The sequence below is a fragment of the Corvus moneduloides genome, chromosome 3, assembly GCF_009650955.1.
Source record: "Corvus moneduloides isolate bCorMon1 chromosome 3, bCorMon1.pri, whole genome shotgun sequence".
Taxonomy (NCBI): Eukaryota; Metazoa; Chordata; class Aves; order Passeriformes; family Corvidae; genus Corvus; species Corvus moneduloides.
Window position 1 is genome coordinate 43,843,944 of NC_045478.1, and position 23,305 is coordinate 43,867,248.

General features: G+C 39.4%; 1 long non-coding RNA gene across 3 annotated transcripts in view; it reads right to left on the bottom strand.

The window, feature by feature from the left end:
- LOC116442303 overlaps positions 1-23,305 on the bottom strand; it is a 102,933-nt gene that overhangs the window by 35,874 nt on the left and 43,754 nt on the right. For all 3 annotated transcript variants that reach the window (XR_004239499.1, XR_004239497.1, XR_004239498.1), the window contains exon 2: positions 10,977-11,140. This is a non-coding gene — a long non-coding RNA (uncharacterized LOC116442303). The remainder of the gene's footprint in view (positions 1-10,976; positions 11,141-23,305) is intronic.

Consider the following 23,305-nt stretch of genomic DNA (forward strand, 5'->3'; position numbering starts at 1 on the left):
TACCAGTCATGCTCTCTTTGTACCCTTTATCCACTACAGAGCTTGGCAACCTTTGGCAGCCTGCTCCTGGCAGCTGGATTTTCCTTCTCTGCCAGGTTCTACTCCTTGGAAATTCTTTAAGCCAGAAAATTGCCCGAGAGGTCAAAAGACAGAGTCTGGAGTTTCTTTACAAATTTAAATCAAAATGGTTAAGCTAAGGAACCTCTCTAGTATATTTTGTGAAATATATATGACCAGGCTGGTTATATGACTTCTGTCTACTAGCTGATCCCAGAAGCAGTGGATACTGCTCCCAGCAGTTTTGCTCCTGAGAGATTAAAACAGATTGACCAGTTTGTTTGCTGCTGAAGGAAAAAGAAGATTCCAGAAGCACTAATTTTGCTCTCCTGGCACGGAGTGACTACATTTTACACTCTGCTACCAGATCCAAGATGTAAAAATGTAAATGTTGCAAGAATGCTACGTGGTATATCTATGACTTTCACTATTGTGCTTTGGAATTATTAATTTAATGAAAAGGAAGCAGTTTTGTTTTCCTCAGAGATAACAATCTGTCTTTAGGCAATAGAACATATTTAGATGATAGAGCTAGTGTGCTTTGCAAGGGTGTTTTAACATGAGGTCTGCTAAAATACTTCCAAAAATTTGGTAAAGCCACACGACTCTCAGAGAAAGAGGAATCAATACACTCTTTTTATTGCAAAAACCAGTCTGGTGATATGAGACTGTAGCTTGCAAAAAGCTCCCTGCACATGAGGAGCAAACCCCTTACTTCCTCTCGTAAATATGGAAATCTTGGGCTCTAATCCTTGTCATGCATATGGGTTATGTATTTCCAATTAAAATTAAACAGGGAAACTAAATACCATTTTAAGCAGAAACCTGATGCCATTCCTCTCAGTCACTTCTGGAAAGCACCCTTGGTAAGGGCATCACAGTCAAGCTGCTTTGTACTTACTCCTTACCTTATCCCATAACTCTTGGGTTTTTTTTCTGCACCCCTCCTACCTGCAAACACCACCTTCCTCATTCCAAACGCCCTGTGCCAGACTATATCCCTGGAGCTGGGAAACACGGCATTTTACTAGGAATTAAATCAGTTGATGCAAACAATCAAGTGATAAGACTTTGGTGGACCTGAAGTTCAGGATTCCTGCCTGCTAAGACGGCATATAAAAGGATGCTGCCACCTGTTCTATCAGCTGTCTTGAACCAAACATGTTGTTCCGGTTTGGCCAAATTTAGAAATATATCCTCTGAGGGAAGGCACAACCACGCCTCCCCACCAGGTTCAGGAAAAAAAAAAAAAATTCCTCAAAGGAAAGTGAAGGAGATAAAACTATTTATTTAACAAACACAGGGGAAAAGGAAAATAATGCTAAATAATAAAATCTCTCACTGTGGAGAAAAACCTGGGAAAGTGTTAGAGTCCTCCCTTTGGTCTCCTTGGAGCTGGGGCTTGGCCAAGGGCCAGGCCCTCTGTGCCCAGTGGAAGGTCCTCCTGATGTGTTCTAATATTGTAGCAGTCCAGTAGGAAAGGGAGAAAATCCAAAATTCCAGGCAAGGGAAAAAAAAATTCAACTCTCAGTCTCTCTCCAGAGAAGAAGAAGCTGAACCACTGGCCAAAAGCTGACTGGAAAAACACCTGCAAGCCGGGTGCTTCCTCCCTCCCCTGCCGCAGCTGGAAAAAAAGCACTATCTCTGTGTGACCTTGAACAAACTGCAAACTGCTTTGAAAAAGTTTTACTCAGTTTTTTTCCTTCCCCCTGTCAGAGACAGTTTAGAGGCATAGAAAGGCACAAAAATTAATTTCTGGGCATAGGCAGCGATATGGGATACACATCATAAGGTCACCCTAAGACACGTGTCTGATTTCTTCAACTTTAAAGTAACATGGAAACTATTTTGTCTAAATAAGAATGGCAATTCAAATTCTCTGCACTAAAAAAAGCATCTAAATCAGTATTTTTAGATACATATCAACCCAGGCTAAACCTTAGATGAAATCTGCTATGAAACCAATTACATAATATAGTTGATATCATATCATACCAATAATATAGTTCCTTTTTACTAATTAATGACTAATTAACTTCTAATAAAAAAGTGAGTTTTATTAGAAGTGAATTTACTAAAGTTTTTACAGGTGTGATCTCATTTGGGGCCTGATTCAGCTACAGAAAAAACGATTTTTACAGTTGTTGGACAAGAGCAGCAGTGGCTTTGTAAAAGACATATATGGTGTGAAAGCGCAAAAAGAATTATAGTTTTTTAGTGTTAAAAAAATATCAAATTTATTTTTCCTGTTTCATCTTGTTTCTAAATTTCAACTGCAATATATGTATTTAATTGGCAAACGGAAATGTACCAAAAAAAGTACAAAGAGATGAAACCAAGCCTGGAAAAGGCAGCTCAAACGCAAGCCGAGAGCTCCATCTGCTGCTGGGCTTCGGCGCGGCAGAGGCTCAGCCTCTGCAGACCCATAACGAGCTGGGATTGTACAAATGTCGTTGTTAATTAGGAAATGGAATACTTTTAAGGAATAGTTATAGATAGAATAAATATTTTCTCACCTTCCAGTCCATTTATTTTAATTTTACTCTTTTACTTTTTTGTTTTGTTTTTGGCCCTGCACCTTGAGATCACTACCAGCACTTGCATGATATTCTTCTATCTTGAAATGTATGAGAAAAAATTTCCTACATAATCCTGTGACATAACCCCAAACCTCTCTTGGGCTTCACCCTCTCTTCAGTTTGTTTCTGCATTTTCATGAGTGAAGGTCTTTTGTAAAAGCTGCAGTAGACAGATATTCAGCCTACCATTCTCATGCTCTGTGTTCACCAGCATTTCTCTCTCCTCTGCCTTTTGGTTTCCCAGTACTTTGCTTAATAAGGACATGTTGACGACAATGATGTTTTGCTGTCTGCCAGGCTCAGTGCAAAACTGAGAATCCTCTCTACCAGTGACAAGCTCCTTGCATTCTAAAAAGTGAGCAGAAGGATGACATGCTCTGACAGTCATCTTAGAAATTAATAAAATTCACATCAAAATAAATTGTAGTTCATGCTCTACTATAACCCCAGCTGAGTAAACAGAGAGGGATAATCTGAAGTTTAGAAATATGCATTAATCAGAAAGTGTTGATTTTGTCAAAAGGAGCAGAAAGGACAAGTGGAATATTTTCATGAAGTGTTCGCTCTTACAGCTCACTTGAGGTGGACCTTGTGGGTAGGTACAGATTTATTTACTAACCATGTTACTCGTTGTCATTCTTACTGCAGAGCATCTTAATGTATAGGTCTACATTGTGTCTCAGTGAGGCCCAACTCAGCAGAGAAAAAACATCTATAGCTCTACAAGTAAGGTGATGGCAATAGGAATTGGGGGTTCAGTTTATCTCACTACTGGACATCACACAAGAAAGAAAAATTATGTAGAACACAGAAAAGAGGAGAAAAAAAATCATTCAAGACTTGAAGATTATTTCTCACAGCCAAGAAGGTAATCTATTTGCTTCCTCAATAAGAAGACCAAGTTTTTCCTCAGAAAGAAGGACTAATGAAGATTTTAGTAAAGATCTTTTCAATCCAGAAGAGAAAAAGGGTCATAAGAATTAATGACTGGAAGCTGAAACCAGGCAAATGTAATTGGGGAACATAGCAGAATGCAAGCAGTGAGAGTGAATAACACTGAAACAAACTACTAAGAAAGAAGTGGATTTTCCATCACTTTAGTTTTTATGAAGTGATGCCTTATGTATTGTTCTTCAGAAATGTAATTGTTTCTATATATAGTAATTTTGCCTCAGATGGAATGCTTTGATTTAGTTTTCCGTTGGATCATATCCTTTATTATTTCTTTCTTTTTTTTTTTTTTTTTTGTTACTCATTTGTAATGAAAGTTGAGAAGAATTGTACTTTATAAAGGTAGAAAATGAGAACATCAGGCTAAAGTAGTTATTTTGGTTATGGAAGGAAGAAAATTTGTAAGAGATGCCGTATAAAAGGAGTTACATATGCCTTAAAGTTTTCCTCCAGGGAATGGGATGGCTGGAAGTTAAATTGGAACCAGCAGCCATTGAAATCTGCTTTGAGTCCATGTGTTGAAGTGAAATCACATCACAATTTTTCTCCCTGCTAACAATTTCCCTTAACCTCTGTAAGAGAACAGTCACCTAAATTGAGAAACTGAGAGTGAATGGAATAGAGAAAATGTTCTTGAAATTTATTCAGGAGGATTCTTCAAATGTAGGAATTGATATGACAAAGTAGTGGGCTTAGCCTATGATAGAAAACCCCACCTGAGTTTGAAAGGGTTTTTGTTAAAGAATTTTTGCTTTAAAGATGATCATCAAGTAGCAGCAAACTACAAGAGCAGAAAATTGATCAAATTGGTTCTACCTATAATTCTCTCTTTTTGAATGACACATTGTATGCATATATTGTGATACCTGAGATCTATATTTTGTGATATTTTCAGTCTTTATCACAGCAACAAGTCTATGCCAGAATATCATAGACCATCCCTAGCTGTTCTCAGCTCTGCCTTCAAACAGAAAAAGTGAGACCTTGTTAGCTGACGCCAGAAACACTCACAGATCTTCACCAAACTGTCTCTGTACCTCCTCAGAGCGGATCAGTGTGTTTTCATCAAGATATGTGCTAGTCCAAGACGCTACTTACACACAGTCTTCAGTTTAAGAGAATGGAGATAATTCCCCATGTAGAAACAAGCTACAGCGTATGTATTTTTCATTCTTTTCTGCAGATATTTCTCCTGCAGGGTGTGCAGAACAGCAAAGCAGGAACAAACAGAGCCATTATGCCTATTCACTGAAATCTTTGCTCTTTGGTGTACTATGTGTTTTTGGATTTTAATGCGCTGTGGCTGTGAAAACTGATACAGCTTTCTCAGATGTGAGAGCTCTTCACTCCATTTAGGGAACATTGGCCCCTGTAGCATCCTAGGTCATGTCTGCCATAGTAAGGAAACTCCTCTTAAAGTGCAGCTCTCAAGAGCTGAATTTTTGGAAATCCTGTACCACCCACTATAAAGTCTGAGGGCCCTCTCCAGTTGTTTAGCAGGACTAGGTGCCTCCTCAGAATGAGCTGGGTCTTTCACATGACCCAGGAATACAAGCCACCTGCCACTTTTGCTGAGTCCATCAGCACTTCCATAGACTTCCTTTGGAGACAGAGAAGTTGACTTGTGTGGAATAAGCTGAATATTTCACTCACACCATTGATCTGAATTCACTGGGCAACTGATGGGGCAGGTCTGCAGTTCTGGCTGGCCTAGGGACATCATGGTTGCTCAGTCTCAATCTGCTGGTATAACATCCCTCTGGTTTAAGTTGTATAAAGTATAAGAAAGGTATCCTGCTCAGGCATTTCTTGTCTGGATTTGGGAAACTCTTTGCTGATTTGACACTGACCTTGTTCAACAGTCATGCATAGTGTTCTCTCCTATATTTTTGAAATATGTTTAAAATACTGTGTTTTTAGAAAGCAACAGATTTCAAATGCTTAGTGACAAAACAAGACCTGTACTGATAAAATACTGATGCAAGAACAGCTGTACTGAACTCAGAGTGATGGCCAGAAGTGGGAAGGACACATTGCATCTAGCAAGTACTGAGGCCTAGTATCCTGTCTCTAGCCAAGAGCAGGACCTTAGGGAAAAACCTGCAAGAACATTGTAAACAGAAAGAAACACTTCCCTTTATGCTCACTCCAAGATGCCAGGTTTTTGGATGAAATGCTGCAACCCAGGTAGGCTCTACTTCCATGGTTTAGTCTCTTTGCTCTTAACATCCATTTATACTTTTAGCATAAAAATAACATTTATTTGGTAATGAGCATCTGCCAAACTGCAGATTAAAATTGCTTATTTTAAAAAATGTGTTACTTGCTAATTCAATTTCGTAGTTCCTAGTTCCAAAAAGAATCAATGAATAAGTACTCAGCAAATTTTTGATATTATAAACACTGAATAAACATTCATTAGCCATTTTCTTTGCTGCCTTTCTACCTTTCTACACTGTATAGTGTCTTTTATACCTATATTTATATCTCTATAATCTATTTCTAGATCTATATCTGTATTTATATCTATCCCTTTGTCCAGTCCAAAAGGTTTATCTGGCTTTCCCTTGTCTCCTGTCTTGGAATTGGGACAAAGTTATTGAATGCTGGCATTCTCATATTACCCCTAGAGCTGTTCTTTTTCTAACCCCTTGTTTAAAATCATCACGGAGGTAAGATGGCTGCACCATCATGAAAAAAAATAAACATGCAGTAAGCTCAGTAGAATGCTTGGTTTGCACAATGATGCAATTTAAATTATTTGACATTTTAAGACAGTGAAACATGCACATGAAATTCCTAGCCTCTCTTTACAAATATTTCATTCTATTTAATTTTTTTTTTGGTTTTAAAAAAAAAAAAGATCCAAGGGAGGCATGTTCCATTGGAATTACAGCAAAATATGTGGGGTTTTTTCGGCATATTTTAGGAATTTTCGAGTTGCATGTTAAAGCACAATTGTGCATCAGCAGAATTAACGCTGGAAATGTTACAGGTCTTTGTGACAGCCACTATGTTATCATGTCATGATAAAAATAAGTTGGAAAGATGGGTTTGGTAATTGGTCACAAGGACCAACATCCAAAGATAAAAAGGTCTCTTTATGTACAGGGTACATTGCCCCAAGCTGGTATTACTGTGTAAATTTTTCAGATTTAAATTCTTGCGTTGACAGGTTTTTCTGAAGAACTGCATTTTTGATGCTAAGTGCTACAGAAGCTCCTGTAGAAGGCAGCTAAGGAAAGATAGGGGCAGGCATGATAGAGAAAGCTGAGGACAGCAAAGCCTAATGGAGCACAAAATGAATTTTGTCTGCCAGGGGCAGCATTTGTTGACAAGGAAAATTTGCAAGTATTTTGAGGCTACAGAATTTGGGACCTTTAGGGCTCTGTCTTATTATCAATCTGGTTGCTTAGTCCAATTACACAAAACATTTCAGCTAACTAATTAATGCCAAATGACAATAGAAATGAAGACAAAGGCCAGAAAATTAATGAAGAAAAATAAAAATGAACCTGGTTGGAACAGCCATATTTTCAAGCACACTCACATATGAGGACTTAAAAAATTTCTGGTAACTGTAGATGTTTCCATCTTTTTTATGCTCTTCTTTCAGACCTGACTGAATAGGCACTCAGTCTGTGTGCAAGAACCTTTCCTTCTTCAGCTGCTGGGAAAGAAGTAAAGACAAAAATGTTATACTAAGGGCATTTAAAAAACTACTAATTAAAGTTTAGAAACTCTCAGGCTATAATGGACATTCAAAATAACTGAATAGCTAGTAGCCTGATAGGATTTAGAAAAAAAAATGAAAGAAGGATGAAGCATTAATTAGTGCTGGGAAGAGAGGTGTAACAAGATATACAAGGGGGAAGGACTGAAGAGAGGATAGAAGAAGGAGAGACAGAAACTGAGGTAAGACAGATTTACAGTATAGAGACTAAAGGGACAAACAGATTTGGAATCTGGTAGCAAAAAAAAAGGGGAGAAAGAAAGAAGGAAAGGATACTGAAGAGTAGCAAAGAACAGAAAAAAGGGTAAACCAAGAATGAATAAGACATATTTATTCTAGTTTTCTCTGAAAGCAGTGCATTTCCATGCAGAAGTGTTACTATCATAAAATGAAGACCACAGTGGTTTTGCACAGCCAAACTAATATACATCAGCATTCCTTTTCTTCTGGTTGCAGATATAACGAGCCTCTTATTGACTTGGTGTTTTACTTTGGAGGGAAATTTGGACCTCAGAGCACCAGTTCAATCAGCTCCTGCATTTTATTTGAAAGTCATTTTAGAAGCTACCTCGTTTGCCCTGGTGATGTCATGCAGCAAATTATTTCCTCAGGAACTAAGTTCAAGTGTGGACTGACAGTCAGTTTTGAGTATCTGGATTTGTAATTGCTTTAACATGATTTTAATGTATGCAGGTCAGAAAGACTTAAAGAAAATATTTTCGAAGAGTACTAATGTCAAATGGCTCTCCTCCTTTCCTAAAGTTTAAAGAAAACACTCTTAATATTGATTTTGCCTTGCATGAAAGTTGTCTAAATCAGTAAAATCCATTCAGACACTATAAGCAAGCATATCTTTGTTACAGTAACATGGCATTGTCTGGCTGTAGATACAAAAATGCTGCTAGCAAGGATTTTCTTGCTATTTTCTAAGCCCGTGAGAGACTTTTCTCTCTCACAGAAGAAGTAGCAGAGCTATGTAAACAACCAAACACCTGCAGCCTTGAAAAGTCTTGTTTATAGTACAGTAGAAAAATATTTTGACAATGGATGTTTTAGGATTTTAGCCAATCACCCCAAGGGGTGACTGATCCTTTGTCCTATTAGACTATGAAGAAAAAAGTCTATAAAAGAGTTTGTAAAATAATTAAATAAATCAATCTTGCTGCAATTCCTGCCTGGTGGATCTTCTCTCATCCTCCCTACGGCTGTGGGACATGGTAATATACCCTAGTGCATTTTTTTAAATACCTGGCATCATTATGAACGATTTATGGCTAGCTGAGTGTCTTACGATGCATTTATCATAATAGCATATTTGAGTTTCTTTTGAATATAACAGTATGTTTCAGAATCCTGACTACAAGGAAAATCAGAAATTTCCTGTTAGATACACACACACACACACACACACACACACACACATATATATTTCAGCTAGCCTCTCATCTTTAATTCTATTTCACAGCTTTGATTGAGATAATCAGAAAAGAATCAATAAGAGAAAATGGTAGATCTTTCACAATAGCAAAGAAGTTTTATAACCAGACTTGGTCTTGCCATTCATTTAGGGATGTAAAAGAAGGAAAGGGCAGAGTTTATAGTGTAAAGCAGAGTTAACAGAATGTTAGCTCTCCTCATTGATGAAACCAGAAAACAGGATCTTCCCAATGTTATTTTTTTGCACATGGAATAAAAACAGGGCTTTGTAGAAGAATGAATGAATCAGGGAAGAGTCTATTTTTCAGTGAACAATCCACTGGGTGTGTGAGCAGACCTCATGCAAAACCTCACCAGTCCTGCTCCCACCTCTCACTAGTCCCCTTTGGCTGTACTTGAAAGGCACTTTTGTCATCAACGACCCAACTCCTAATCTGGAGCACCCTTCATAAAGGAGTGATGGATGTATTGGATGAAAGAATCTTACCTACTCCAAGCTGCTTAGAAAAAATTCCCTCGCAAAGGTCATGGAAGGTCTCTGTCTCATTCTCAGTTTTTTTTCTAGACAAGATGGTAAACTGGACCCTAAGTTGAATTTGTAGAACTGATGTTTGCTAGTGCCATGTGTCAGGGCACTGATGGGCAGAGAAGAGCCCTGGGGAGCTGGAGACTGGCACTGCTGAGGTATTGCTGCGGCTGCTGCAAGACATTTGGTCCGATAATTCATGTGTGAAACACGCCTTCCACCTCGGTAATAAGATCAGAAACTTAATTAAAAGTCTGGAACTTCTTATTATAATTTCATAGGTTAAGTCTTATACTTTTATAGGAAGATATCAATTTTACATGTGGTGTGAAAAAGCAGGGCTTGGGAATTTCAGGGCATGAAAAGCAGCTTGCTGTTCCAGATGGTTTATAAAGTCTGACAACACAGTTTCACCCTGTAGTGCAGTTTTTGGAAACTGTCCCCAGCTTACCAGCTGTACAAGAATGCAGTGACAGAAGGGAATACTTGACATATTTATAAGCAAAATTTAAAATATTTCTTATCCTTAGGGGAACAGATAAGCCTCTCTAGCCTAATATGACGCTATTAAACACCAGAAGAAAAAAGATGGAAGATAGATTTTTCAGTGTATTCACGCTTTATATATCCGACCATGTGCTTGTTTCATTTGCTACTCAGTCCCCGTCATTGCTAATTAGGCGTCTGGCTGCCGGAAACCCTCCTGCTTTCTGCCCCGTCTCTCAAGGGCAGAAGCAGGCACTGGGGCTGGGGCTGTAAGGTGCAATGCCTTGGTCTGACTGACCACCGGGTGTCACTGTTTGACAGAAATAAACTTAGGCTCAAAACCTCCGGGTGCCTTCTCGGCTCGTATGCTGGAAGATGCAGGTTTCATTTTAAAATTCTCCATCTGGCCTCTCAGTAGATGGAGTTTTAAAGGATATGTTGGAGTGGGATGCTTTTGTTTTAAATGGACTTAAATGCTTTCATTTTTAATATAAATACCAAAGGCAGTTGGAAAATGAGAAAAATAATGTAACTTCTCAGCATTTGAGGCATGCTGTGCTGCTAAAATTCTTCATTTACATTTATTTACTGGCATCATAATCCAAGCTGCAGATAAAAATAGTGCTGAATTAATATAGAAAACCTTTTCCTCCAGATTTTCCACCTAAAATATTAGATTTCTAGTGTTTCTCAGGCCAACACTAAGCCTAGTGATGCTTGTAGCTAGATGTAAGAGAAAATGTCCGATGTGAAATTGGCCAAAAGTGTAAAAAAGCTCTTCAAGAGAAAAATTCTTTCAAAAAGCTTAAGGGCACCTGCTTATCTAAAAGAGAAAATACTTTGTTACTCTTAAAAGAGGGAATACACAGGTACAACTTCAGAGTCTCTTGCCCAGATGATGAAAGGAAAGTAAAAAAAAAGTATTTTCTCTCTTAACAGATAATGTAACTGAATGCCATGCCCTTAGAGTGAACAGTTGAGAAGTACAACCAATTAATTAAAAATAGGGGTAGTAACCTAGAAGAAGAGGATAAATTAATACCAGGAAAATGGGAAAATGAAGACAGTACCTCAATGAAATGTACATTCTGAGTGGAGTAAAATCATTGAGTGTGGTAGAGATCAAAGGATTTATTGCCTCCTGTCTAATAGCAATGGAAGGATTTATTGCCCCCCAAACCTGCGGCTCCCAGAAGAATGTACTTACCCCAGTGTCTGCTAAATGTGGATAAATTCCTTCCCTCACAAGCCTTCTAAAATGTGGAAAGATTTACTTCCTTCTGAACAGTCTGCCTCAAATAAGCAGCTACAAATTATGCCACAGATGGTGCATTTTCCTTCCCTTTAAGGAGAAAATTTCACGGAGGAGACCTAAAAGCAAGTAAACATTTTTTATGGGTTTAAAAAAAGAAATACAACTTAGAAAATAACATCAATTATTATGTATCTACAAAGGCTGGTTAGAAAGACTTTTGAGGTAAGGTACTACTCAAAAACAACACAACATAATATGACAATTCAAGGGCAAGATCATCAAGTATATGACTCTTTCCATCTACAATGAATCTGATAATATTCTAGAATAGTTGTGTAATGTATCCATGATGATCTAAGGGTATAACCAAATTAAGGTTTGCAGGGACTTAATGCTTTGTCTACTTGCACTGCTGGGAAACCAGTCAAGACTTCAGACACCCATGATCTGCTTCAGAACAAAAAGAAATGGCAACCATCAAGCCACAATTTTGTAGCTTCTGTTTCAAATTCAGAAAAAGGTTTGGGTGCCCAAAAGTAAGTCTGCATTTTTCCAGCTACATCATCGGGCCAATAAAAGATATTTACTCTGCCCATAAATCTTTCCTTGCTATCATTAAAATGTTAGAATATGTTTAAAGCTTTCAGATGTTACTGGTTGTCATATAATAAAGAAGTTGATTATACATAAAACACTACTTATGTGGAATAGCAGTCAGGTTCAAAGAATCAGTAACTTCAGAGACTATGAGGATAAATGAGAACTTGATCAAAAAATGGAAGCCGAAATTGACCATTCATCCAACTAAGCAATTTTATCTGCTGTTGGGTTTTCCAAATCAATTTCCAGCTACCAAGAGTTATTAAAGGCCAGAAAGGTGGAAGTGCACAGGAGAAACACTTGATCAGGATTTTATTCTTTTAAAAACTCAAATTGTACAGGAATCCTGCAGTTGTGGTGATATGCACTGTGAAGTGCTAGGATAGACATCTAATAGAACAGCACCAGGATGCCTGGGCTGTCTGACTCCCACATGACTCAGACTAGAGCCTGGTACACCTAAATGGAAGCCCTGAAGTTGTACCTACCTAATTCCTCCTCTGGGAGTTGTAACAAAAATAGCTTGTACCAAAATGTTAAATTTTCACTGGGCAGGTGAGAAACCAAGAAAAATCAATTGTTTGAATATCATGAGCAGGGACTGCTTGCAGGCAGTAAAATGTTTCAGTGAAGACAGGAAAGGACCGAGCATGTTTGAACCTCAGTGTAAACCAAGGGAAAGTGCTGACACAGCTGAGGAGCTGAAGATGGCAACAGAGGACAACTGTGTAATTGGGCTTTCCATGTCTCAGATGAGTATTCCTGAGGTGGCTGTCATTTCTTTCTATGCCTACTTCTTTCTCATTTAGAAAGGTGTTGTGGCTTGAGAATGGTGCTTCCCAATTCATTGCCCCCACTGAAACTCTCCAAACCACACGCTGCTCTCTTGCTCCTCCTGCCTTCCTCTCCCCCTCCCCTGCAGCGGGATGGAAAGCAGAATTGGAGACAAATAAGGCACCGATCATGAGTTGAGATAAGAACAGTTTACTGGAAACAGCAATGAGATAAGAAAAGGAATAGTAACAGCAACAATACTGATGATAGAGTGCACAAGGAAAGGAACATTATTATTCACTGTGCAAACCCCTGGTAATAGGCAATACCCCACCTCTCCCTCTGCCATGCTACATCCACCCCTCTGGCTTGGAACCGGGGCCGTGCTACCCTGACTGGAAGGAACCCCTTTTTGGAAAAACTCCCTGCCCCTGTCCCTGGCAATGACATGATTCCTTGGATAAAGGGAGATTATGATCTATGGACTACTGTGCGTACCAGCATATGACAGCAGCAAAGATGTCAAAGCTGTCAAAGTATGAAAAATGCTGTGGAATGGTTAGTAGAGTCAATGGGGACTAGAAGAGACAAACAGGTCTCTTCTGCCATGGAGTTTTGAAATGGAAATATGTTTCCTCAGAAAAGTATTTCTGATATCACTTACTAGAAAGTGTCCTGGGGCCTAGATCTTCTTGTCTTTTCCTTCTCACTTGTGCTTTTGTGGGGCCTGACTTTCCTGTGAAAAGCACTGATAGCATGAAGCCTTTAAAAAATTATGCAATAAGGGCAGGGGCAAAGATGTTGTAATTTGCAAGTAAGCCTAGGCACACCAAAGAGCTCCATGGGGCTAATCTATCCTGCTAGCCTTGTAGTCACAGCTCAAGAACTCTGAACTAGTACCTGAACTAGTTTGTGAAGAGATAGCACAGACATGACAGAGCTACCTGGCAGTGTAAACATACCCCTGGAGCAATGGGAGGATGCTGTCCTATTCCACTGCTCTCACTGGTAGGGGCATCTATTATCTGAAGAAAAACGAATAGGCAAATTCCTGCCCCCTTTTCATTTGCTGCCAGTCTGAGCTCATACTCCTTATTCTGCACAGGTATTGTGGTAAGCAGCTGAAGAGCAGGGCTTGGGCAGATGTTGGTTCTCAGCCCTTCTCCACATCATGCTGTGTTTGCCTTGACACTTCATTATGGGTCTCCGCAGATGAATAGGAGAGAAGTGACACTGTGCTGAAGAGGCACTTAGAAAAGCAAAAGCTAATATTTGCTGGCTGACTTGCTTGTTTATACTTGGAGCAGGAGTGGTGACACCTGAAATCCTATTGTTGTCTAGGGAGCAGTCAATCAAACTTCTGGACCCTCCACTCTGGTGTGTGGTGGATTGGCCCTGCATGGCAGCCAAACTCCCACACAGCGTCTCACACCCTGCCTTTCCCCAGGGGGGTCAGACATAGGGGATAGGAAGAAGGAGACTGAGAAAGCTCATGGGCTTTTTGGATCACTTGTAGCACAAATACTCAGGAAGAACTCATGTTGAGGTGGGAGGAATCATAAGAAAGCTGGACAGCAGTGTACTTGCCCAGCTATACAGAGGCAAAACAATGGCCTCACTCCCACATTCCACATGGACCATAGCTCCCAAGTTTGTTTCAGTATGATCACAGCCAATGGGGACAGCACAATGGGTGGCTTTGGCCTGTGGTCTGTTAGACAATAATGTCACAACCATCCCTGTTTGGCTTTAATTCTCTCCTTTGATCTAATGACAACCTTGGTTATTAATTTTCCACAAGGACAGCCCTCCTGAAATCCATTAGATACTCAGTAGTGATGAACCACCTCCATTTCATACAGCTTCCCTGTCCCTCCTGCAACTCCTCATCTGAAGCAGACCTCAGCTGCAGCTCCTGGAAGTGGAGCTCTTCCTGACGTGCCGGCCTTGGTGGGCCACCATTCTCAACAGTCTGGGCAGATTGATATAAACATGCCCTGGTGTAGGGCTGGGAAAGGCACAGGGGTGTTCAGAGGGGAGGTGGGACCTTTCAGTGTTGAAATGCAAGTCTTTCTCCAGAACCTTGCACCTGAATTGCCACCTTTTGTTGCACTGCGCATACAGCTTGATAAAAGCAAGCCTTGATTTCAAAATATAAATAAGAATCAGATTTGAGAAAATAATGCGTCAAAACAAACACTTGGGGTTGTCTTCAAGCTGCTATGCAATATTAAAATTGAGGAGAAATTGCGTTTTGGAAAACTACATTACACGGGTTTATTTACTATCTGTACATATCCCTGCTATTGTGTGGCTATGCTTATGTTTATATATATATACTCAGACGCATAGACATTTCCAATCAGAGCAAGGCAGAAACTGAATTTCAATACAGACTATTTTTCAACTCAGTAAGCAATACTGATTTTTTAAACTAATTTTTGAGTTATAGAATATTTTTAAAAATATATTTCTCTCAGCCTGTGTGAGCACGCTAGAATATTTTGATGACAACTGTAGTCCAAATGGCAAGGTCCTGTTACAAGGAATTCATAACAGATGTAGTCCTTAGGCCAAATTGTGACCAAAGAAGACTGAAAATAAAATTTTAAGAAACAGCTGATACATTTTGATTTATGAAATGCAAACTGGGCACGATCAGTAGGTTCTGATACTTACAAACATATATTTACTTGCTAGCAGCACTGTGGGGCAATGCCAGAGTCATTGGTGAAAACTCAGCTCCAATCCCCCTCCCCTCTGGCAGCTGTTGAACATCATTTCTCAATCAGGTCCACTTCTCCAGCATGTCAGTGAGCTTCAAAACTTTTCTCCAGATGGCTATTGAAGCTGGGAGAAATGACTGCAAGCTGCATATTAAATATCTAAGTTCCTCGCACAAAACTTGAGCCTGCAAATTCATGCAACCTTGTTTTTCCTGGGAGGCATCAGTGGGTGGATGCAGCTGAGGCAGGGAGAAGGCAGGATGAAGTGTGTAGGAACAGGGCAGTGACAGCAATGGCATATCAAACCCATGAAATTGAAAGGATTATCATTGATTTCTGTGGGATGTGTAGCAGGCTCAATGCCTTATGTTACTTCAGATAGGGGCTGGCCTTCAAGGCTGTGCAGAGACTCTTGCCTCAAGAGCATCCCTTGGGACCCTCTGCTCCGTGGCACAAATGGTCATGCAATGCTGTCTCTGCCCAGAGTACCCCTGTTTCCTGGGAATATTGCCAACTTTTCAGATGCCTGTAGCAAAGATTGTGTATCTTTTCTGTTCCTGTCACGGCACTTTTGTGAGGAAGGAAGACACAAAGAGCACACTTTGTATTTTCTCGGGAGTATTGATAGCTATTGGATTTGTACTGCTGTGAGGTCCTGGTTCCTGGAGGTATTACGTAAGCAGGGAGCAGCTTTTTATCACTATCAGCAAACACCATATTTTCCTGAACTCATTGTGTAGGATCTCATCTCAAGATAAGATTCTTACTAGCTGGTCAACTAAATTTCTCCCCAATAACTGTTAAATACTGTTGATCTTTTTTATCTGCAGATCATTATATGAATTTAGGCACTTGAATAGCACATGGATCTCTAAATGTGGAAACATAACCTTAGGTGTTTTAACCTTAAATTGAATTAGGGTCACTGTTCTTCAGAAGCTTTCTTCTGACAGTTAAGCAGTTTTTTCATATCATACTTGTACTCTCTCTACATTTCACCCCTTCCAAAGTAGACAAATAGCACCAACAATACAAACTTCCATCGAGTTGTGTGCTGTGCTGTCTCAGTTACAGTATACACATTCCCAGTCACTCTGATTATGCAAGACTTCTGAATTTCTTCAGCATAAAGTGAATCAATATTAAAAATGCAGTTTGTCAGATGTGTGGTGGAACACCTTCCCTCCAGTGTGGATCCATGGCTTTCAGTGTCCAGACTTCCCTCTCTCTGAAGCATGTGGCGTTGTGTGAGCCTTAGCCAGCTGAAAATTTTATCTGAAGCTTAAAGATCCAGAAAGGACTGAAATCTCTACTGTAAAGTGAAGGATACAGCTGTACCACCATCTTACAAGGTGAGAATGAGTTCCATTCATGCATTATGTGGTGGTTTGACTTTAATAGTGCTATGATCAAACCCAATTAACTTCAGGCAATGCAGTGTGGGGATTGTGGGTCTAGATTTTTGCCCCAGGCTCTCCCTAGGGATGCTTACTGGATATGACAAAATTCTACTGAAACAGAGAAAAGATGTTCGAATCTGAAAGAAAGCTTGCATATCCAAGCACTTCTTTGCCTTATTTTGTTCCACACCCCTGCCCCTCCTTCCCCCCAGCTGAATTAGTGGACAATTATTTTTCCTACAAATCTTTGTTTCATGAAAAATTTATGTCTTCATAACAATCAGCTCACAACTGTTCTCCCTGCAAGACAGGCATAACAGTATACAGTATACAGACACTTTGGTGCCTGATGGCTTGCATTTTATTTATTTAATTCCTCTTAATTACCACTATCTTATTTGTAGTGTTTGTTTTTTAAAAAATATTTTCCTCCAAGTAGGAATTTGATTCAAGCCAAAAATTTATGGGGAGACAAGAAGAATGCCTGCTGGGTCATGCTAACTTAGGAGAAGTACCTTCAAGAAAACCATGTAGTTTATAAAAATATGAGATTAATAACACCTGTGGTCTGAGATCTAGACTTCAATTCTTGCTCTCTAAATAATTTAGGAGTTCAAAAAACAGCAAACTCATCATGTCTGGTAGTCCTGGGCTGTTACAGATTTACTGAGTAGATCACAGTGATCCAGGAGTCTTTTAGTCAAATTATTAAAATCTGTGTTTCTGGGCTAAGATGTAGCCCTTGTTTCCTTCAGGTTTGAACTACTGCTTTCCAAGAAAAGCTCTGAGTAATTTCCAACACGTTGTTTCACTGTGACATCACACTATATTGTGATATCTACTGGGTCTTATTTAGCCCCAGAACAATTTATTTGCCAGTATCAAGAATCAATAGAGCCATTTTGATCTTGCTACCGAATCAAAAAGGACGTATCACTTTTAGAATGGACAAATAATGTACAAATATTTCCTGGGTTGCTAAGCATTTCTGAAATTCCCACCCTTTTCTGAAGCCTAACTAGGAAGACAGACCAGCTGGCTACCCACACGAACTCTCTGGTGGTGATGAAGAAGCCTGCTGGTTATCCTGCTAAACCATTTGGAAGTGACAGCTTGCAGGCTCTTGGGATGTACAGATGTACAAGAGAGGAGTTCAAGCCTGTTGGAAGCTGGTAACGTCTGGATGAGGGGGAGAAGGGATGAAGTGCAATCTGTGGTGTGGGAGAAGAGTGAGAGTCCTAGATTTCCAGCCAGGCCATTCTGTATTTCCTTCTCCCGATATCTGATTTACTGTGTATCAAACATGAGTAGAACACTTGATACCACGGACACCTAAGGGGTCTCTAAGGGGAGTACCCATCATTGCTCTTTGCAACCATGTTCCTTGTCAAAGACACGTCCAAAACTTGGCTAGCTCCTCTATCCTCAGCCCTCAGATTGCGTTGTTTATGTTACACAGGTAGCCTTGAACCTCTCATGTCAATACTGTGACAGCCCAGCAAGAACTCTTGGGGCACTAGGTCAGTTCTACTTAATCCACTTTTTTCAAGTCACTGGAGAGCTGTACCAAACTCTGACTTGTAAGCAGGCCTTCTTGCTTGGATATTATCTGACATCCAGTGCATTTCTGATCCCTTTAAGTTCCCAAAAGACAGATGACTTATTAGAGATTTTTTTTGTGTGGAAAGGAAAATCAAAGGGAAAACAAAAAACCGAAAGGAAAATCCCAGAACCATGGAATCCTGGAATGGCTTGAGTTAGAAGGGACCTTAAAGTTCATCTATTCCAACCATTCCTCCCTGTTACAACCCCGTGCCCCTCACCCTACTTCGACCCCCTGCCCTTTCCCCCCACCCATCGAGGACAGGGATGCCACCCCCACTAGACTGAGTTACGCACAGTTCCATCCAACCTGTCCTTGAACATTTCCAAGGATGGGGCATCCACAGCCTCTTTGGGCAACTTATTCCAGTTCCAGCTTCACCACCCTCTGAGTAAATAATTTCTTGCTAATATCTAATCTAAGTCTCTCCCTCTTTAGTTTAAAACTAGGCAAGAAACGTAGGCATAACCACAGCAAGGACGTTCCAAACATAAACTCTATTTTATCTAGGCTCATGAAAAAAATACAATTATTTTCAAAGACACAATTCTTTCTCATAAGCTAGAAAAGTGAGCTTTCAGCAGTGTCAACTACTTGCTCAGCACGTTTTAGGAACCACCTAGTATTTAACAAAAAACCCCCTTAGAAATCTGGAATAACCAGCTGGTGTTTGCCTGTTCTAGCCTTATTAAGTAGGTCATATTTCCCAAGCCTCAATATGACCACAAAACACAAAATGCATCTTTTATTTCCAGTATGAAATACTGTCATTTTAACAGTTTTAACTTCAATGGAAGCAACAATTTGCTTAAGTGTTTGGTACTGCAGTTATATATTTATTTGGAAGGATAGTAGTTTGGGGTTTCTTCAAATGGGAAAAACAGTTTGTACTGCAAAGATGAAAGCATCTCTTTCTATCTAGACCAAATTAGTGTGTTTGCATGTTTACCAAGGCTAGCCCAAAGGGGAATATATAGCAGAACCTGCTGTGACAAAGGAAGTTTTAGTTCAGAAATTGCTAATGTAGAAAAGATTCTCAGGATAAACCAAGACAAGTAATTTACCTTGAAATATATGTTAGATCTAAATGAAAATAACTATAAAAGTAAATAAATAAAGAAATTTTGGGGATACAGCCTCCTGATTTTCTGTGGCGCTCAAGTACTAATTGAAGTTTGGGTTGTTGCACACCTAGTGTACTGGATGATGCAATGGAATCTAGTGGGAAAATAATTAAGCACATTCAAATCACAGCACATTGACATCATGTTTCAATTGTTAATGCTCAAATATCTCTGTCACACAGGTAGGTGATGCTCTCAAGTGTCCTGTTTGCTAACTGCAAACAATTGTAGGAACTGCCTACACAAGACAAGTAACCTATCATCTGTGCCTCCTTTTTTTGTTGTTGTTTTTGTTTTGTTTTGGTTTTTGGTTTTTGTTTTGGCTGAACACCAGGTGACTCTGAGCTCTCACAGGTTTTGTGCTTGCAAATGCAGCTAATAAAGAGTGCTGGAGCCCTGAGTGGCATGTGAACACATGTCCCAAAGTGCCTGCCTTGCCTACCTGGGCACACAGCAGATGGAGCACTTCACTCACATAACACATGCCAATGGGCCAGTATGAATGCTGGGTCACAGGCTAACATTGATGATGTAATTTATACTCAGTGCTAGACTTTTGGTGCAGTAAGACTCCTGATGGGCTTTGTTTTCATTTTTGTCACTGGACGCTGTATGCTCACAGTCTAATTGGATGATACTATTTTAATAATGTTGGCAAGACCAAATGTGCTTGTAAAAGCTTGTGGTGCTTTTGCACTTTACAGCAATATATTACTGTAATTCGTTCAAGGAACAGTCTAAATCTGTTCATTTTCCTCCTAAAAGAATGAAATGTTGAACACAGAGCTTTAAAAGTCTGCAAATTTTGTGGACCTAAACCATAACTCAGTCTTTGGAAGTGGATCTCTTGTCAGTGTTCCAGAGCTGCTAAGACATTTTGCTGGTGAGTCATAGTTAGTGCTGTTAGAAATATTGCAGGCTTTAAAAATGGAAATTTAGAGGCCTGTTATACAGCTTTCTAAGAAAGAAAAAACCCATATGCCACTAGTTATTATATTGCTAGACAAATTAATGCAAACTAGAAAAAAGAAAAAAGGAGCATGAAAGATTGAATATGACACTGATAAAATCTGAAATAAAAACATACAAGAAAAAATGAGTCAGAAAAACCATAAGAGAAACATTCATACTAATTTAGTGAAGGGAAAGAACAAAATTCAAAGTGACAGGACTGTGATTCCAAAATGCCTTTCCTCTCACATCTTTCAGCCTGTCTTGTGGCCCACTGCTGTGAGTCACACTTGCTGCCTTCTTGCAATTCTCTGAAGTGCTATCAGCTATGATTACTGCATGCAGTCAAGTATTCTCTAATCTTGAGCCTTGTCCTATTAACATTCACTGGTATATGAGACATGAAACTTGCTGAGCTGTTCTCCTGGATTTAGGCACATAAATTCAACCTATTCCCCCAAAAAAGCAGTTCAAATCCTGTGCCCTATTTCTTGAAGTGAGAATTTGGTCAACCAGAATCCAAAAATGAGGAAATGAAAAAAAAATGCACATAGCCTTTTCAGCTGCTGATTATCCTTAGAGCACTGAAACACACAAATCCTTCACTTTGTTGCTGAAATTGCAGTTGCACCTCTGTTTGCCCCAGTCCAAATATCCCAGTGACTTGTTCAAATCCATGGCTAATCATAATTCAGAAATTATTAATCAAGTTATGAATTAAATCCAGACTCCCCTTCACTTTGATCCTCCGTTGGTCTTGTTTGCAGAACAAACTGCACACTTGCCAGCCACTAGGACAAGATGCCCTTGCACAGTGTGATTGCAGCCCATTTCTTCTAAAAGGCATTTGGAAAAACAAATAGTGCCTCATATTCATACAGGAGCCAGACCACTCTGGACCCATGAATCATGATTTTTTTTGTGTAGTGACACTGCTTCAATGAGGATGGAGAACCTTCAATGCAAAGAGCACAGCCTGGCTGTTAGGGCACCGTCTTAGCAGATGTCTTCTGTCTCCACAGGTTATAGGAAGAATTGATTTCAGGTCTAGGTTCCTTGACAAGTGTTTGAGTTCCAGACTGGGAAACTGAAACAATTGTGGAAAAACTTTTAGAATGGAGAAGTACTGCTGATCCTTCCTTTACCTTTCATACCCGTGATGGCTGTAAAAGGCATCTCTAGCAAAGCTGATATACTTAGACCATAAATGTTGGTTCACCCAGAAACTGAAGGGAAAAGAGGTGAAATAATAGCAATCAGCCAACCAACCTATATGTGCATCCAAACCAGCCTGCTGTTTTTACTTAATAGTGTTTAAATATCCCACGTGAAACCCAAAATAAAATGGGACAGACATAGAAATGGGAACATCCAAAATACCTATCTCGTTCTGACTGAGACTTGTCTTGTTTAAGTTGCAAATTCAGGCCCTTCATAAAGAATCACAAGGCTGACCACTGTCAGGTCTGCTTTTAACAATGGAATTTGCAGAAAAAGGTTCTGCAGGTGTGTTGAAAATGGTATGTTTGCAAGCTCTTGTGTCAGAAGTAAATAAGTCTATTGAGAGTCATTGTGAGAGCTCTTAAAATGTTTTGCTGAGGAGAAATTAGAACACAAAACAATTCCCTTTCAAGAGGGTGGATCTTAGATGAGGAAAGGATTATGTGTTTGGTATAAATGTAACACTCCAGGAAGGCATGAACTTCCCCACCCCTAAGTGAAGTGTAGGATGTCTAAAAAGCTCTGAGAAGATTCAGATTTACATAGTCCCTCCCATTCACAGTTCATTTAAGTGATTAATGTTTGCATAGGAAAATTTGCAGATTGATACCACTGAAAACTTTGAACCACGTGAAATGGGAAACATTTGTAGAAAGCAACAAACTTACTGCATTGTCTTGTAGTTCCTGTAGGAAAGAGGACACCTATGACAATAATACTGTTAATAAAATGAGTTGGACAGAAATTTGAGTATAAATCCACATACCACAACCAGAAGTAGGGGAAATCAAAAGAAGACATTGTAATTTAGTAGGTTTGTTATGCACAAAATTGTTAAGAATTCAACAGGCAATAAAAATGGTTGTTTTGATTCAGATGAGGACTCACATAATCCAGTGCTCTTCCACTGATTAACAGAGGTGGTTAAAGACATATTGTAAAAATAGAACAACTATACAAATTTTTTTCACAGCATACAGTTATGGCTTTGACTACAGGAATCAGGATTTCAGAAAAAAAAAGAAAAAAACAAAACCAAAAAACCTACCTATGGCTTATAGGACCAAAAAGAAAGAAGAGAAGAATCTGAAGGATGAAAAAAATCCCTAAAATAATAAAGGGAATTATAGGGAATGGTAAGACTCAAAGGGCAGAAGTGGCAATTGTCATTCTTTTTTAGAGAGAAGAGTTTAATAAACTCATAAAAAAGATGATAAAGATCTTTCTAGCACTGTCCTCCTTAAGAACTCTCAAGAACATCATAGCAAAGCTGATGACTGAACAATCTACCAAGAGAAGCAATGTGGAGACCTTAGAATTATAGGGTTACTTAGGTTGGAAAAGACATCTAAGATCGTCAATGTTCATAAGTTCAATGTTACCTTGCAATGCCAAGTTCACCACTAAAAGTGTCCATTTCTAAATGTTCAAATAATTTTTTTTGCGTACATGTAATTTTTGGGCTCATACTTTTGAGCAGAACACTCTGTTGTTTTCCTTCCAGTATTTATTAGAATAAGCACAGTCTGATATCCCTGGTATTAGAATAAGCACAGTCTGGTATAATGACTGTCATTTCCAGCTGCTCTGTCCCAAAGCCATTGCTTCCTGGAAGTAGATATTGCACTTTATCACACAGTATTTAGATCCTTATCTTTCTGTGTCCTGGGTTGCAGTGTATTCTATAACCATCCTCATGAGCTGTTGAAACCAGGTGGGGCAGTGTTCCCTTGCCTCCTCCCCCCAGACTATCTCTCTGTTAATGGCCCATCAATGTCCTGCCACATGACTCAGAGATAACTCCCTCCGGATTATCTTCTGTTAATGAGCCTAATCAACACTTGGCCTCATGACTCATTACCCCATTGTGAGATGCTCCACC